The sequence below is a fragment of the Triturus cristatus genome, chromosome 7 (assembly GCF_964204655.1).
Source record: "Triturus cristatus chromosome 7, aTriCri1.1, whole genome shotgun sequence".
NCBI classification, from domain to species: domain Eukaryota; kingdom Metazoa; phylum Chordata; class Amphibia; order Caudata; family Salamandridae; genus Triturus; species Triturus cristatus.
The window spans coordinates 324036116-324055059 of NC_140590.1; the positions used below are offsets into that span (position 1 = coordinate 324036116).

At 46.5% G+C, this 18944-nt stretch overlaps 1 protein-coding gene across 7 annotated transcripts in view; it reads left to right on the top strand.

Annotated features, from left to right (window-relative positions):
- Nucleotides 1-18944, top strand: part of CNOT3 (CCR4-NOT transcription complex subunit 3) — a 1079590-nt gene that overhangs the window by 115818 nt on the left and 944828 nt on the right. For 3 of the 7 annotated variants that reach the window (XM_085616418.1, XM_085616421.1, XM_085616424.1), the window contains exon 2: nucleotides 15558-15616. The exons of 2 other annotated variants lie outside the window; for them this stretch is intronic. The gene's annotated coding sequence lies outside the window, so the exon portion shown is untranslated. Of the gene's footprint in view, nucleotides 1-15557; nucleotides 15617-16803; nucleotides 16835-18944 lie in introns of all 7 variants that reach the window. 2 more of the 7 variants (XM_085616419.1, XM_085616422.1) reach the window with 1 other exon arrangement.

Sequence of the window (18944 nt, forward strand, 5' to 3'; positions counted from 1 at the left end):
CTCACCCTAAATTTCTTCCTAAGGTTATATCTGATTTTCATGTCAACCAGACCATAACTTTACCTACGTTTTTTCAGAATCCCTCTTCTCCAGCGGAAAGGTCTCTACATTCCCTGGACGTTAGGAGGGTGTTGAAGTTTTATCTTGATAAGACCAGCGATATTCGTAGGTCAGACCAATTGTTTATCAATTATGGATCAGTCAGGACCGGTCTTGCTACCTCCAAACAGTCCATCTCTCGGTGGATTGTGTCCTGTATACAATTGTGTTACCAAAAGGCTAATAAGACCTTAGGGGGTAAACCTAAGGCTCATTCCACCAGGGGAAAAGCTGCCACGACTGCTTTGCTGCGTACTTTTCCGATTGCAGAAATCTGCAAGGCGGCCACTTGGAAGTCGGTCCATACCTTTGCTGCGCATTACTGTCTGGACACGGATGCCAGGGCAGATGCTCAGGTTGGACAGGCTTCGCTGCAAAATTTGTTCGCACAGTAGTGGTATTATTTTGTAATCTTCTCCACCTCCGTTTTTGTGTGGGGATGGGCTTGCCATTCTATTCACTAGATTATGACTATACACAGAGATCCCCCTACTACAGAAAGAGTAGTTTCTTTTCTGTAACTCCAGTTCTGTAGTAGGGGTATCTCTGTTATAGTCATAAGCGCCCGCCTCCCCGGTGGAGAGATGAATGTTAATATAAGGAATGCTACAGGTCTGGCGTGCTACGCCTTCAAAAAGAACTGAAAGTAGAAGGGACCTGCTGTGCATTCTGGGATACTGGAAAAGTTCTGGAAAGTTTTCTTAAAGGCACAGTATCCTGTTCTGAGCCACATAATGGCAGCCTATGGGGCTTGTCTGTCCATTCCTCCCTCTCTTATCATTCCAGAGGCTTTTGCTGGTGGAGGCAGGTTTTTCTCTGTGGAAAAAGCTGGGCAGGCAGTGCTGTTTGTGGATGTTGGTAGAATTTTCTAGTTTAAGTACTGGACAGTGTAGCCTATGGATATAGGCTGCATTATCTGTCTTTGAATTCTCTCTTGTGTAGCTGCAGGTCTGCATGGCTTGACAATTTAAGAGATTATTTTTATTGCTCCGGGGTCCGCGCACATGGGCGGGACTATTCACTAGATTATGACTATAACAGAGATACCCCTACTACAGAACTGGAGTTACAGAAAAGAAACTAGTCCTCCTTCAAGAAGTTTTATTTTTGGCAATGCCTTGTATGTTGTGCTGGCCTCTAGAGATTATTTTTGTTGGTTTTTTCCCCCTGATAAATTGGTGTGTAGCCACCTTATCAAAGACTACGTCTTGAATGTGATGTGGGCATGAATGTGGAGCCAATGAATTTTGTGGAGCATTGTGATTTTATTTCTTCGATCACCTGGTTCCCCTGAGAGTGATGGCACAACACATTTCTCTGACCCCACTCAATATGTGTGGTGGCAAAGCTAGCTATCTATGTTTTGGGTGTGAGAGCACCAGGACTTAAACTGTAGCTCTGAATTCTGCCTTAAAGAGTTGGGACTTAATTGTGCAGAGTAGGTGAGTTGGAAACTAGCTGGATATGTTTTCAGGTATGTGCGTTTTGAAGCATTTACTGCAATTGGGATGTCTTTCTCTCTAGTGTCTTTGAGTGAGTTGAGTTTTTTTATTTCTGTGAGTAGGTGGAAGGTTGTCCCTTTTGGTGCCTTTGAAGGATGGATTGTGGATTTAGGGGTTCTTTGTTACATTCAGGATTTTTTTTAACTTTACTGATGGATAATTTGCCATTAGCCTGGTCGATGGAACTGGGGACGGAGAGTCCAGATGTGGGATGATGCTGTGTAGTTTGCCTAATATAGGATTTGTGTTGATGTATAAAAGGCAGTTTTAGCGATGGTGATGAGTTTTCTTATAGAGGGGATTGAGGCTTTCAGTTTAAGATTTGCTTTGAGCAGGGTTTTTTACTGTAATGTTTACAGATGGAAGTTTGCAATCTGTGCTCCGAGTACTACAGTGAATTGACTTCCCTTTCAAGGAGGGTGTTTTTCTTTTTTCATTAAGCTGTAGGACTATGTTGACTTAGTGAGGTACTCTGCACTGTCAGTTGACATTAGTGAAGTTGCAGCAATCGCCTGAGGCCTTCAAAGATCCAGTGTATCTATCTGGTTGGCTTGGACTTGTTTTTTTATTTTTTATTCTTTTTATTCAAGATTTACAGTAATACAAAGTACTACAATGGATGTCATGACCAATGGCAACAGGCCGACTTTCCTTAGTGCCCAGATGCATATCCTTATGTTACGTTCATCGCTCATGTGGCCTTGTTACAGTTGCATCATAGACAAATAGCCAATAATTCCATTGCAGAGAATAATAATCGCTGGGTGCAATTATTGTCATAGAGAGAAGTGCCATTGTAACAAACTAGGAGGGAAGGGGGTTTACCGGGAAAAAGGGTTGGTGGGGAGGTAGGCGACTGACCTTTCAGGCTCGTTTAGTCGATGGGGTTGATACCGGCCGCATTGATGCATGCGGCTGGTGGATTTTGTGTTACTCCTGATTGGCCGGAGTCTGAGGCAGTGAGGGATCCTCGTTCTCTGCGTGCAATCACATGTATATTTTCAGCAGGCCATATACATCTTTAGGTCGATATTGCGTGAGCATTAGGTCCCAGTATGCAGCCAGCTGTTCTTGACAGAGTGATGTGTCCCAAAGCCTTTCCTCTCTTAGTGGTACCTGTGTTCAGCCCCATTTCATTGTAATGCGTCTCTTGGCAAGTAGTAGGAGCATGGCAGTAAGCTTTCTGCTATCCGTCGGAAAGTCCCCAACATGTCCAAGCAGCGAGGTCAGTGGGGATCTCACCATGGGTATCCCCATCATTTCCTCAATCGCGTCAAAAATGGTTGCCCCGTAGTGTTGAATTTGGGGGCACCCCCAAGCAAGATGTAGGAAAGTCACGTCAAGGGACCTGCTCCGCCGGCATTGCGCCTCAGTAATCAGTCCAACTTTTTAAAGCCAAGCTGGCGTCCTGTAGCGTCTGTAGAGGAATTTAAAATGTATAAGACGCAGCCTGTAACTCGAGGAGAGTGCTCATGCTTGTGTGCAACAGAATGTCCATTGTTCCTGTGTGAATGAGCTGGCAAGCGTAGCTTCCCACTCTTGGTGGGCCTGCGGTGTACGCACTGAAGCTGTGTGTTGCATATCAGTGTAAAGGCATGTCATTAGCTTATGTGGGGAAGGATTCTTCTGGAAGCGCTCCAATGTCTGGAAAGTGGGGGGCGCAGCTGGAAAAGAGGGGAGGCAGGCACGCAAAGCAGCACGCAGCTGCTGGTATGTCATCTGTTTTAAAGTAGTTAGTCATTCCCGTTCCCTGATTTGGTGGGGGTGCGAGAAAGGTACCCTCCGGGAAGACATCTCTCATTTTTGTGAGCTGCATGGATTGCAATCTAGCACAGGGGCCGGCCTCTGCCAAGAACGGCAATGCCGGGTACTTAGGGGGACCAAGGGGGCATACATTGCTTCCTGTCACGCCCTCCGGCGCAGTCCATGCCAGGCCCACCCTGTGCACCCCATTGTGTCGATCGCGGTCCGAGGTTGGGGGTCGTGTCTGGTATAAGGCCATTGGAAGAGGGAGCGGGGACACTTGATTGTTCTCGGGTGCGGTGTGCACCATAAATTGTGTTGGGTGTACCCAGTGGTAGGCAAATTGTGCTTGGGCACACCAGTAGTATAGGTCGTAATCTGGTGTTCCTAGTCCGCCCTGCTCAAAAGGGAGGCTAAGAATCTCCACAGGCTATTCTGGGCTGTTTGCCCGCCCGTGCAAGTGTGATCATGTTTGAGTGTAGCCGCTTCCTAAAGCTCTGGGCGAGGGGGGGGGGAAGTGTGATATTCGTGAAAAGGTAGAGGAGCTTGGGTAAGACAACCATTTTGACAATAGCCAACCGTCCTTTCAGGGACCGAGGCAATGTGATCCAGCTCGCTATGCCCTGCTCCATCCAGTCCATCAGTCTGCCATAGTTGGAGCGCCATATCTCCTCGGTCGCGACTAACACATATGCCTAGATATTTCACAGGATCACATGTCCACTGCAGGGGGAACTCCGAGTGAACCTGAGTGGTGGCCTCCGTCAGCGGGAAAATCGTTGAATTTGCCCAGTTGATTAGTATCCCTGAGAGTCCACCAAATCTGAGGAACTCTGACCAGTTAACAAGGTTGACAGCTGGATGTTTAGCATATAGTGTGACGACTGCATACAGAGAGACCAGAATTACCCAAGGAGTGAATGCCAAGCCTCTGTGGGCATAATGCTGTCGCAGGCGCGCCGCCAGACGCTCCATGGCCACGGCAAATAGTAGGGGCGACAGGGGGCACCCGTGTTGAGTGCCGTGAGAGACCAGGAACGGGGCGTTATCATGCTGTTTACCTTTATTCGTGCCGTGGGGAGTGAGTAAAGGAGCACTATTAATCTAATGAACTTGGAGCTGAGTCCTATGCGTCTTAGAAGGGCAAATAGATATGGCCACTCGAGTGAATCGAATGCCTTGGTGGCATCAAGAAAAATTGCAGCAGCCTCCAGCTGCGGGTCGAGCTCCTGCATTGTCAGAGCGTTCGGAGGTTGTAAGCCGTAGCTCTGCCAGGGACAAAGCCACATTGGTCCGGACATAGAACCATAGGCAACAGTGGGAGGAGACGCTCCACAATGAGCTTGGCAAGGGTCTTGCTGTCCATATTGATCACAGAAAGTGGCCGGTATGAGCCACATTTGAGTGCGTCTTTGTCGGGGTTCAAAATTGTGATAAATGGAGCCTCCCGAAGTGATAGTGTAAGCACCCACTGCTCTACGGATTCCTCGTACATGTTTATTAGATGTGGGGCGAGTAAGCCAGCATATTCCTTATAGAAGCCGACTGTTAAGCCATTGAGGCCAGGGGTCTTTTCACCTGGGAGAGCGCGGATGGTTCTGATCACCTCCTCCGCTGTGAAGGGTTCATCAAGAAAAGCCCTACGGCCCTCCTTCAGACACAGTAACTGCAATGTGTCGAAAATTTCCGCCAACTCAGAAGGTGTAGTTTCTTGTTGGGCTCTATAGAGGGATACATAGAAGGGGATCATTTCGACTTGAACAGCAGATTGGCCCACTGTCGGTTCGTAGTCAGCGATGTGTAGCTCAGGTATATAATTGCTGGCACAGGGCTTCCGAAGGAGCCCCACCAGCGTCTTTCCTGTGCTCTCTCCCTCTCCATATCGCCGAGCTCTAGTTTCCTTGCTAAGAAAGTGTGGTGTCCTAATGGCCGCCTCCTGGAACTCATCTAGTTTAACTCTGATTGCGCTTAACAGATTAATATTTTTGCTGGTAAAGAACTCCTGCTCTATGGTTTGTATTTTGCCTTCTAACTGTTTTAGGTCCCCCTGCAGTGACCGAAGAACTCCCGCCTGTTTAGTGATGCATTTGCCCTGTATGACGGTTTTAAAAGCCTCCCATAGGAGTCGACTGCCCCTTCGTTGAGAAAAAAGCATTTGGATATGGCCGGTATAATGGTTTCACAAGACATCTAGTATCGTAGCGCGCCTAGTGGAAGCCTCCAGGTGAAAGCTCTGGTAGGGTAGTCTGGAAAATCCAGCTTTAGCATCAATGGAGAGCGATCCGAGAGGGTTCTGGGCAAATGTTGCACCTCTAATTCGCTGCTTCTCGGGAGACTAGCCTGTAGTCTGTCTGTGACCAGGAGGGCCCAGCGTACGACACGCATGTGCCCGGCATCTCTTCAGGGTGTCTATGACTCCATACATCTATCAGGTCGCTCTCTGAGATTATGGCTTCCAATTGAACTGCCAATCGGGGATGGGGCGGTGGGAGTCTCCTGATCTATCGGTTTGTGCGTCAAGTACTACATTGTAGTCCCCTCCCCAGATTATAATGCCTGGACCAAGACAGTTCATCACTCTCCAAACGTCAGCGAAGAAGCCAGGGTCATCAGTGTTAGCGACATATATTGAGAAGTCTGATCGGGTGTCCTCCTAGCGAGCCAGCTATCATGACATATCTGCCCACCTTGTTGCATATTGTAGCACATGTGCCCCAGTGCAGCCCTTTCCTGAGGAGTATGGCTACCCCGAGCATAGTTTGAGTATCAGGCTGTGTTTTTTGTTCGCTCACCTCACTCGCAGCCGCCCGCAAGTATTCGCAGTGAGGTGGCGTACCTGCAGGAAGCATATATCTACTTTGTGGCGGTCCAATTGTGTGGATGCCATTTTTGTCTTTCGCGCATCATTCAGACCACTGACATTCCAAGTAATACATTTCACTCCAGTGATGTTGCCCTACTTGACTGTTGGCCTCTATGCGCCCAACGTCGCCAGGAGAGTCGGTCGAGGGCAAAAGGTAGGTAAAAAAGGGAAGGGATGACACTTCAAACAGTTGCTATCTGCAAACATCAACAGGGCCCACCCACTCCAGCCCCCCAATGAGGCTGAGCATGAAACCCAGTCATCCCACAAGCCCAACGTAAGTATGCCATTATGCAATGTAAGGGAAACATCCTCGGGTTGGGGGGGCAGTCTAGGAGCCCACCGTGTCCACCCGCTGGAGTTGGGCTGCGGGACGGGGTTCGCAAATGTAATTAACCAGTCTTAGTGTAAATCAGATGAACAGAAATAGCAGCAGCAGCATATTAATTATAGGTAAAGGATCCAAGTGGGGAGAGTCATTGTCCCTCAGAGCAGGACATGCCCGCTCCGCTGGATCGTCGACGGCAGTCTCTTGGGAGTTCAGCATTGCAGTGCGTGCCAAATCGTGATCACTGGTGCAGTTGTCTTCCGCTGTCTCCTTTCTGGACCGGTCCGTCGTCCTGGCCAGTTGCAGGTCCTTTACAAAGCGTGCCACACTCTTGGCCAGTGAAGTAGGTGGTCTTTCCGGCGTGGAATACTAGAAGTTTTGCCAATATATTAGGGGATATTTGACTTGCAGCTGTTGCAGGGTACGTTTAATTGGCATAAAGTCTTGTCTGGCTGCTTGCACTGCCAAAGTTAAGTCCGGGTAGAAGGACACCGGGATCCCCTGATATGTTTTGTATGCTAGGCGCAGCACCGTCTCTCTAGCTCGATAATTCAAGAGGCGTGCAATTATGGGTCTTACTGGCGCACCCGGAGGGGTACGAGGGCCACGTAATCCTCCACCGTGTCATTGCGGTAGACTCCGGGACCCCTACTAATCGAAAGTTGTTTAGGCGCAGCTTGGCCTCCAAATCTTTGTTTTCGTTGCTTATCACCTCGAGGACCTTCTCCATGCTAAGGAGCTTTTCCTGGGTTGCCACTCCTTCGTCTTCTAGCGTGAAGGTGCTCTGTTCTACCTGTTCGAGACGTTCTCCATGTTTCATCACCATCTCCCTATGGCGGTCGAATCTGTCTGATAGGAAATCTATTTTATTGTCAGTGGTGAGGGATTGCATGAGATCCCTAAACATTTCTTCGAAGTCTGGTTCAGGAGGGGTCGCGCTGGCTAATTCCACTTCCAGTTGGCTGTCCTCCATGGTTGGAGGCCCTTTGGTGGATTTCCACTGTTCGAAGACTAGTTTTTTAGGTCTCGCCTGACCCAGCGCATGCGCTGGTCTGGCGAGACTTATTGAGAGGGCTCCAAAAAGTGCTACCAGGCCAGCCTAGAGCTACAGTGCATGCGCGCGGGCGCGCGCGCCACGCTTTACCGCAATTACTTTCACTTTCGCGGCCGCTTTGATGTTTGATCGCGATCGCGATCATTTTCACTTTCGCGGCCGCAGGGCCGCTTTGCATAGCCAATAGGTCTCGCTTTTGGGACCTTATAAGTATTTAGTTATGCAACTGTTGCATGGCTAAACACTTATAAGGTCCCAAAGGCGAGACCTATTGGCTATGCCAATGCTTGTGTTTGGTGTCCGTTTTCCCCATTCTTCGGGTACACTACCACAGGGTTGTGTGCTTGACGCATTGGTGGCGGCTTCAGCAGATGCGTCTTTTTACCGATTACAATTGGGGAATCGCCTGTTGTGTGTAGTTCCCAAAGTGTACCTGGCTGGCTGTCTAGTGGTTGGAGTAAGACGGTCAGTCAAACTTGGTAGGCCACTCAAATTTGGGGACAATGTTCCTCCGAGCAACTCTTGTCCAGAGTGCGCTTGTTATGTCTCTCAGTTGTTCCACATCCCGTGGGCACACTTGGTGTGGGAGACGTGTTGCTTGTTGTTGTAGTGAGCCAGGTCTAGTCTCGGTGTTCGTGCTCAGGGGCACAGTGGGCCTAATGACCTGAGTCTATCAATTGGCAGTCCTCTTGTGATGAAGACCTGGACTTCTATGAGCAAGGAGACGTCTCCGCAATTTTAATGCTGCCCCTCCTAAAGTTGCTGGGGCATTTCACTGTTCATAGTTACTAAGGCGCTGCTTGCCTAAAACGGGTGGCTCTGATTCAATATGAGCACTTGGTGACATGGATGTGAAGTCTCGGTGCAGCAGGGGCCTCTCAGGTGCTCTTACCTGCTGTTTCCATGCTCTGTGGTGGGGGCCTCTATCCGCCACAGTCTTGCTCTCAATCGTTCTCTGCTATGCGGCCTGCAGCGCTTTCACATATGGAACGCTGTTCGGCTCGAGGGCAGGTCACTGCTTGATTTCTTCCCCTCCGGGCGGTGTGTTCATTTAGAGCAGGCCCCGGGGGGCCACTACGGGTCCTGCCGTAGGTATAGCTTATTGGCCTTGTCTAGGCATTGGGTTTCTCTTTTTAGGTCTCGCCTTGCTATCGCATAAGCGATCGCAAAGCGAGAGTATTGTAAGCGGGTTTGAAAAGTGCTCCCAAAAAGCGGATTGCATGGCTAGCACGCGCACAATCACGCGCATCGTGCCGCCATGCAATCTGCTTTTTGGGAGCACTTCAAAGGGTCCGCTCCCCCGCCTGGAATGCAGTCCCCCGCCCCAAAGCATGCGCGCGCCACGCTCCGCCGGGCTTGTCTTGTTTACCATCTCCTGTTCTACTTTCTCTTTCGTCTTTCTTGTTTGTGTACATCTTGCTACTCTGTTGTTGTACTGCGCGCCGATGGGTGTTCACCTGTAGCGTTCCTGTATAACAAACATAATGTATTCATAAACAATACATTAAAATACGTCTCCAACTGCGGTTAACCACAAGACAACTCGTGTGTGTCTTCATGAACCGTAGTCTACCTTCTCACAGCGATGTCTTTTCCCACATTAACTCTGTAAACTAGGCCTCCGTTAACCGCCTGCGGCCCAGGCCTGTGTGTAAACACCACAGGGACGTCTTCTAGGTTTGATAACATGAAAATAACTGAGCGGGGATAGCCAGAGCGTCTTTCCTACCGCCTGGGCCGCCACACATCACTGATGGCCTAATGCTCTGTGGTTGAGACCGGAAGTTCCCTGGGTCAAGTAGTTCTGCCTGCTGGCTAACACTTCCTTTTGAGAAAACTGATTGCTACCCCTACTTTAAAAGGAAAACTCCAGCTAAAGGGTATTTCTTTAATACACAAATCCCAAACCCCTATAGAGTACCCGGGCAGCCTCATGAGTCATTGGCACTTTTTTTTTTTACCCTGGTAAAATGTGCGCAGCTGCAAGGGTTTTGTCTCCCCCTAGACAAAGAGATATGTCTGCACCCCCACCAGAGGGCGCTACCCTGTGCGCAGCACGCAGCCCCGAGTCTTTCCTTCATATACTATTAACTTGGGTAATAGTGACACCTGTTTGTCAAAGTGTTTACGAACTACAGAAGTGCGGGGTGACGCTCTACAGAAACAGCAAGCGTTTAAATATTTATTTATTATTTCACTAAAGCACCGGTATTTTCAAATGCACGTTGAAAGTCTTTCTGGTGGGGTGTAGTGCTTCGCCTTTTCTTTCTGTGGCACTTGGAGGCGCACTAAGGTTACTAACTTGCTGCATGTCAGCAGGTGCAACTTTCAGATACAACTTTCCTAGCCTAGGATTTTCCTCTTTTAAATTAGGTGTCATGCCACCCTAATAACTACACACAAACTCTCTTAGTTCATGGAGGAGGCAGGGTAACATGGGGTTCAGAGTTACATTGGGTCATTCAGGAACAGAATTCATGCCCCCAGCATCTATACTGAAGCACATCCAAGGTACATTTTAAACCTCATCAATGTATTAAAAAATGTGAATAAATAATCCTGGTAAAGGCATTTGATTAATTCTTTGTTCATTTTTAATAAGATATGTCGAGCTATGTTTCTCCTCACGCTGTCAGTGGACTTTTGGCATTTTACCTTGTTGTGGCCTGGAGGTAAAGCAGAGTACAGATATGGCAATGTTGCTGACATGCTTTTTATTTTGGCTGAATTTAACAAGCATTGAAAATGCAAAAGGTCTCGCATTTACGCAGGTTTAAGCTATTGGCATTGTAAATGACAATGCCTTTTATTTTATGTTTTAAAAACCAAAACCTAAATAAAAGGCATTGTGATTTACAATGCCAATAGCTCAAACTCCCGTAAATGCGAGACCTATTGCATTGCAAATGCGTGTTTTGCTGTGCCAGCGTGTGGAGCCGGCAGCACTCCTTCACGATCAGCGCAGGGCCGGCCAGTCTCTCCCCTGAGGCCTGAGCGCATGTGCCTGTGAGTTTCCTGGGCCATGGGTGGCTGACATTGTGTCTCTGCAGCCGCCGGTCCGAGCTCGGGGGTCTGCCTCTTTCCCTAGATGAGCGCGCGTTTTCAGGCGTGCTACGGGCAGCGGCTACTCTCATATCGACTCACACAGGCTACGTCACCGCACCCCGTCTGCTGAGCAGGCTGTAGCTCCAAATATCCGCCAGCGAGTCGCTTTCGCTCGGTGCTGCCGACTGTGGAATTCACGCCGATCAAGGCTACAGTTTCTGGGCAAAACCATATCTGCCTGAAGCAGTGATGTTGGTTGGGGAGATGGAAAAGTGCCGGATTTTCAGTCCTGCCGTCAGAGCTTCTCTACAGAGCGACCATCTTGGTGTGGGCTCTCTAGCCCCCCACTCCCCCTGGCTTGGCCTTGTTGACTGGGTGCTGTTGATGTAAAGGGATTGGCACAGTGCTATGACCAGACAAACCCACTGAGATTAAAGAATGCGATGCATAGCTGTCAATATAAGGCAGTTTCCTTTAGTACGCATTGATTTTGTGAAATGATTGGAGTGTTTTTAGGTGATTGGGAGCTTCTTTTGTGAACTTGGTGGGGGTGACAGGAGTAGAAAAGAGGGGTTTCGTACTAGATTGAGATGACGGTAAACATTCTCCTGCACAGCACACCATACTCTATCTTCTTTTCTACATCATTGATCTAATTTTCTATCTATTTGATACTGTGACCTATTTTCTTTTTTCTCAGTTCTAAAGCTGATCAAATGCTGTTCTCCTAAACCCACTTAACTTTCACTTAGTTGGCCATCAGTTTTTTTTCCCCTTAGGATCTGTTCATCTTACTCCTTCATTTGATCCTCTGTAAACCTTGGTTCAGTCATTCATTTTTCATAATCCTTTTTCACCTACTCATCTATCTTGCTGGAAACACATTTAGCAGGACTGAGCGCAAGTGGAAGAAATTCTGTCCTCCAAGCACTCTTGATAACCTTTCCACCTCCATTTAAGCTACAGAACTTGTAGCAAACTGTGCTGTTTTCTACATCCAATTCTTTCTCTTGGCATCTTTTCTTTTGCCTTAATCTAGTGTTTCACTTCTCCCTGTTTCTGTAGCTTTTTCTTTAATGACTAACTTTGCTATTTACTTTATCTTTAGAATAAATATTTGCTACTGGTCTTTTTCACTACCCTTTCTCTACATCACGTTTTCCTGCATGCATTTCCTTAACTTACTGACTTAATAAAGCAAATTCTACCGCTGCTCGCTCCAACTCTCTTCCGTTTTCGGCTATTTAACCTTGATTGCTCTCTTTCTTAGTTACTTTCTTTAATGTCTCTCACGATTTGAAATTTTCCTCACTCCTGAAACTTTTCCTAACTTCACTTGTATTAATGTTCGCTATCCTTTGCCCATCTCTGTCTGACTCCCAACCTCATCTCTCTTGTTCCCTACCTTTCTTCAGTGAGTGGTATATAATACTGTCTTCTTTTCTGAAAGTGAATTCTGCAGTCTAGGTTTCATTCTGTACATTCCATGTAATCTGCTAGCTTTTCTGGTGCTACTCACTTTGGCTTGACATAACGAACTCTTGTCCCTTACTCCTTTTTCCTGCTATTTCTTTCAGCACTGGTGCCCACTGTTTCCTCACGTTAATTTAGGACTGTTTAAATAGGCATTTCTAGTGGTTTTCTTCCTATATTTCTCACATGTCTGTGCATTATCAGTGCTAATCTGTGCTACAAAAAGACAGTTTATTTTTTAACTTGAGTCCTACAGCTAACGTATAGTCCTCATGACCTGCGCATTGTGGCCCCAAGTTCAAAGAATCACAGGTTTCCTTCACCTCACTTTGTGATATGATTTGCACTGATAGTAATCAGAATGAGATAGTAGTCGGAATGAATAGAATTTTGTTTAGAATTGCTAATGAAATTAGGTTCATGGTAATGAATAAATGCACTTTATGAAAAATGGTCTTCTATGACCACGTAATCTGTAAATTAATCCACGACAGTGAGTGTAAATTAATTCAAACAGTTATTTGGCACTGAATCTGTAATAAATTTCAATATGAAGCTCATTTGATTGGCCTTTAATGGTTTACTGAAATATTGTTTTTTGCTGATTAAACCTACAGCTTTGAAAAAAGCCAATTATCTCTGAAATGTCTCCTCTGTGCACTGTAGGAAAATGCCCCTTTTTGACATGGCCACCCCCACGTTGTGCCTGGTATCTGATGTGTTTTTGACTGGAAGTGCACTGGGTTCTTGCTAACCAGGTCCCTAGTGCCAGATCCCTTTCCCAAAACCGAGAAATTGTTTCCCCATTTGACAACACCTTTAGTATCCTCTCCGTCCCTAGTAAATGGTACCCCTGGTACCTAGGGCCTGAGTACTAAAGGGGGTCCCCAAGGGCTGCAGCATGAATTGCGCCACCCTAAGGGACCCCTCACCAAGCTCTTGCAAGCTGCTACTGCAGGCTGCGTGTCTTGGTGCAGACAAAAGTGAAAATGTGACATGGGATCAAGCCTGTATGCCATGCCTGTCAGAAATGTGTCTTGGGTGGCAGTTGGCAAAAACCAGTCAGTCAGCACACCAAACGGGTAGGTTTTTCAGGGGGCACCACTAAGGTGCCCTCTGTGTGCATGCATTAATAAATACAGCACTGGCATCAGTGTGGGTTTATTAATAAAAGATATTTGATACCAAAGATCTCTATTTTCAGTTAAACCATTATGTAGCTGGGGTACTTGTTTTCACTGGTGTCCAGCACATGCTCTTAAAATGGCTTCCCCGATTACATGTACTGGCTGTAATGGAACTGACCAACACAGGGGCATATCTGCTTATGCAGTTATACCCTCACATGTAGTATTGAGCACCCTGCCATAGGGATGTAAGGCCTGATGTAGGGGTGACGTACCTATACAGCATGCAGTATGGGGTGAGGGCCTTTGCTCACAGAAGGTCAGAAACTAAGCCTGCTCTAGCAGTGTGCTTACAGCCCCCTCCCACGAGATGACCTGCAGATTTGCATTCCAAGGCAGGGGAGCTTCAAAGCACCCACCGCCTTTGATATGCAAATCTGGCTTCTCTTACAGTAGAGAATGCCACCCCTCCCTTTGTCGATAGCCCTTTGGCACCTGGACAGGTGGGAAAACTGGCTAGTCAGATAGTTGTGTCCGCTCTCAGGATAGTACCACCCCTAAGGTGGGCTACCTGAAGTGGAGACGACTTTTCAAAGTTAGCCATCTTGGTGATGGCAAACTTAGGAACTCTAGGACGGGGTTATGCCCGCTTCCCACAGTAAGTGATCATATAGGAGGTGTAGTGACCCCAGGAGTTGGTAGCCCATTGGCTACTACGCTACACTCCCTAACACTCCTAAATTCAGTATTTTAGGGAGCCCCTGGCACCAGAAAAGCAGATCCTGCTGACCTACGAAGGAGACGTATACTGAAGAGCCGCAAAAGCAAAGACTGAAAAAGCAGCAACTCACTTGACCGCAGCCCTGTTGGCCTTTTCCCATCAAATTGTGCCACTCGTCTTGACCTGAAAACTGTTGTACCTCAAAGCCTGGGAGGCCTGCCTGGATTCAGCAAAGACCCAGGGACTCATGTGGAACAGCCGAGCTGCTCCCCTGCAGGTACCCTAGGAACCACTGCAAGGACTCCAGACCCTCCAAAATCCAACACTGCCAAGCACCACTGCACCGAGCCCCCCAGCCTGAGGTGAAGTGAGCCAACGGTGTGTGTGTGGTCCCCAAGCCCAGGGATACGGACTCCACTTTGGTTTTGCCCCTCGTGAACGCTCCACTGTTGCCTGCAGCTTGTGTGTGCAGGCCCCTTCAACCGAAAGTGCTCCCGGACTAAGAAACTCGACAACTCAAAGACCCTTTGCACTTGGCCAACCCTGCCAGAGGGGAGGAGGACCACAGGTGTCACTACATTCCTTAGCATCACAAGACTTGAACACTCTGGTTGGTTCAGCCCAACTAGCCTCCCATTCCAAACCTGCAGCCTCTTTTTGCACAGACCGATCCCCATTGACTAACATTTGGCACCCAATGCTGTATTGCACCACTGCCCCGACTAACCCCCTGCCCGCCCTTCCCCTCCCTCTGCTGCCCCTCCACCCAGTGCTGCTGGAGGTGACCTGCTGGTGCTGCCTTGTACCTTGCCCCATACTCGCCTTAAGTCCAAGAGATTGGTCTCAGAAGTCGCTGTACTATCTGAATGCCATACTTGTTTTTCCTCTCATAGGATAACATTGCACCTTCTTGAAAATGCACTGTCTGCATTTTAAAAGTATTCATCTTGCACAGCTTACTTACCTGATTGTATTGATTCTGGTGCCTAAACATATATAAAGATGTTATTTTTATAAATTGGTGTGGATCTCCTTATTGAGTTGTTCATATCCTTTATGGACTATAGTGTGTATTTGCAGATGTCTAACACTCTTCTCTGATGAGCGTAATGTCTCTCGATCCCACTACCCCCTAGAAGAGCACCTTGCAAATGCTAGAGAAAAGTGAGCTAGGTCTCCAACAGTAGGAGTACAACTTGTATACATGTCACAATTTAGCAGCAATCCATCAGTTTTAATTTGAGAAAACAACAATGTTTTCAACGTGTATTCGTCTTAACTTTTAGTTGCTCTCTATTTTTAGTCTCTTTCCCTTAACTAGCCATGCTCTAAGTAGGTCATGGGCACTATTCATTAAGAGGCCGAGTTGATGTTGTACTTATTTGAAAAGGTTTTTATTCAAGGATTATTGCACAGTGGCTGGAGTTAAACCTCCAGTATCATTCAGGGTGGAGTAGTCTCCATGTAAGGTTGGACACAGGCATGATTGGGAGAGCTTTTTGTCGCTGTGTAGCTTGGGTTCAGTTTCAACTTTATTTCGGTTCTTTAGACCATAAAAGCATGTAGCTTGGGTTATTTATGTATTCTTCTCTTTTCTTGTAGCCAGCGAACCAATGCACTTAGGGGAACTGGTGCCATTAACTTCGGAGACCTTTCAGAAGGTAAGAAATATTTGGCATGAAAGTACCCATCAGTCCAATATCCTCCGAGATTTTGTATTAGTTAGTTGGTGAAATTACGTTGGAGCTGATCTCCTTCGAACATACTGTGTGCATGAGTATGTACACCAGTGCTGTTTGCCCCCACTCCTTCGTTGACCTTGAGCAAGATATACTGTAACACTGCTGCAGGTATCACAAACCTCTTCCCCCAGTTTGACCACATCTGCTAAGAGTAAACTGTATAGCCAGTAATCTTTACTTTATTGTTGTGACCTGGCTGATGACAGAATGTAGCCAAAGGGCACCACTGTACCAGCTCCCTCCTCACCAGTGGGCCCCCTCCCTTGCAATAGATGGGAACGGTAGAACCTTAAATAAAATTGCAGTTTAGGTAAAGTATACATCTACTCCGCATCCCACCACATCCTCTCTTGTTTACACTTCACCATAGCTAATGCTGACTAATTTAAATAGATGGAATAATAAAGCCAAAGGCGGGGGGGGGGGAGGGGGGTCACTTCTCCTTCTGGACCAACCCAGAACCTACAATGAGTAGAGTACAATATAAAAATGATCGCCACTGCCCCTCCTTCCATGAGCTGGCACTGTACACCCATCTTCTCACAGTTGTTCCTGAACTTCTTGTAACCATTACCCTCTTCTAATTCTCCCCAGCCTTTGAATCACTGTAGGCAAACTTAAACGGGAGGGATGGTTGGTAGTGTAGAAAGAGCAGCTCAGGGAGTCTGCCTTTAATCAGTGTTGCGTTGTAACTGTCTGATTTCTCCTCCCTTAATAATTATGGTGTATGTCTTGCACCTGTAATCATTATCTGACACACTGCCTTCTCCTTACGTGATCTTGCTTCAGGTGCAGGATGAAGGACTAACCGTGCCATGGGGCTTGATTAAACCCTTTCCCAGCGTCCTGGTTGCCAACAGATGTGATTTGCTACATTATCATCGCATCTTTTATTTTTCAGATTTTCATCTGCCTCTTATTTTTTTAGTTTCGTCTTAGCAATCATGTCACTTCTGATTTTTTTTTTCCATCCACGTTGTCACCATTCAAATCACAATGCCACCCATCAGACATTTTCTCTCTTTCATAGGAAAGATAATGTGGCAAAAGCAATTTTTTTTTTTATGTAGAGCCACTTTTTTTTGGTGTTTTTTTTTTTTTTGCAGCTTCGAGATAAAAGCGCTCTTCATAAAATATGTAAGTATGCAGGATTCCTTTCCAGTCATAAGATTGTCTGCCCATTGGATGTTAGCCCAGCCATCTAATGTTTTTTTAACTTACTGGAAAATATGAAATGGTTAAAAAACCTTTGTTTAATTGAATTTGCCACATTAGCATCTTGATGTTAGTTTCATACCATCAGACTAATTTAGCAGTCAACTACTGCTTATTTGAAGTTAATGCCCAAATAGATAAAGTGGCGTTTTCCTGTTAATGGGCAATAGTCTGGAAAATTGTTGTTCATATGGTATCACAATTTGTTTGAAAGATCAATCAGCGTTTTACTGTTCTGCGAGACATGCCGTGTGCATACCGCACAGCTTTAATTCCCCCCCTTGTTGGCGATTCATTCAAATGTGCGTCATTCGTAAAAGCATGTTTTTGTTTGCTTTCTGGCCTTTATTTGTACCACATTTTCAGGTCTTGCTTCTCCCCTGGAGTATTGGCCTATTACTTGTTTCCTTTCTCTAAAGGCTTTTTACCTTTGCGTTTGTGCAGTATTTTATTTTTGTGCAAGTTGCAGCATTTAAAAAAAATATTCCGTAGTCTCAAATTACATAACCCTATGCGTCATGTGTTGTACGCTAATGGCACAGATATGACTAACCTCTAGTGTAGTGTGTACTTTTTGTAGATAAAATCCTTTTTTTCTGTTTTATCTAAACAACTTTCACATGCTAATTCAATGCCTATTAGCCAATGACTAACAATATTTAACTTTTCACATTTTGTAAATGTGGCCATTGTTTGCGGCACGTTTATTTTCGTTGCAGACTCCATTTTTGTTCTCGTAATCTTCAATATTTTTTCTTTAGTTTAACTTGTACGCGATACCCTTATTCCAGACTCAACATTTTAGTTAGTTTAGTTTGGAGCGGGGTGAATTGATATTTTTTTTCTTTCTGTTTGTGCAATCTTATTTATGTGCAGTCTTGACGAATTCTTCACAGGACTCCGAATGAGCTCCATTCTATATTATTTCTGTATAATGTCACAAAAACACTGGTATTTGCACTTTTTGGTGTAGGGAATACCCCTTCGTGGATTGGGACATTCCAAGTCCTCTAGATAGTACTGCTAGATTTGTCTTTGATCACAGTGGTAATTATTCATTCTAAGTCCTCTAGGCAGTGCTGCAGCTGCTTCTCTTGTCCTGTTAGTAATTCATAGCAGACTGCTGAAACTTATCAACCCCTCACCCCCAGTCAAGAGATCTGGGTTAAATCCATTTAGTTTGCTCAATATGCCAGCTCAGTTCAAATCAAGCCATATGCAAATCAGTCTTGACCCTGCCGCTCATGTGAACAGTCCAGCCTGAACTGCCGGCCAGGTCCTCCCTGCACCTCAAACCAGCATCCCAAGACTTGTTTTGGGGTTTCACTCCTCATCAGCCAGGCTAAATTGAATCCAGTGGCACAGCGAGCAAAGCACCCACGCCTGGGCATGCCCTGGGCCACTTTGGATGAACATAGCAAACACAACAAGATGAATGGAGTGCTGTAACTTTTCAACCACTCCCCCACAGTCAAGAGATCTGGGTTGAATCTTTTGCCCACTATGACACCCCAGTTTAATCCCAGCCATATGCAAATCAGTCTTGGCACTGCTCCTCATGGGAGCAGTCCAGCCTGAACTGCCAGGCCTGGTCCTCCCTGGACTGGAAACTAGCATCCAGGAGTGTTCCCATGAGGAGAGGGGTCAAGACTGATTTGCATATGGATGGATCCAAACTGGGGTGGCATAGTGAGCAAAAGAATGATGGATTAAACTCCGATCTCTTGACTGGGGTTGAATGGGTGAAAAGTTTCAGTACTCCATCCATCGTATTGTTGTTGTGTTTGCTCTGTCAGTAATTCCTCATTCTAATTCCTCTAGGTAGTGCTGCAGCTGCGTCTCTCTACCCAGTGGTAATTCCTAGTTCTTGGTCCTCTAGACCATGTTAACTGCTTCGCTGATCACATCAGGTAATTCCTCATTCTAAGTCCTCTAAGCAGTGCTGCAGCTGTCTCTTTTCAGTGGTAATTCCTCATTTTAGGTCCTCTAGGCAGTTCTGCTAGCTGTGTCTCTTGCCAGTGATAATTACTCA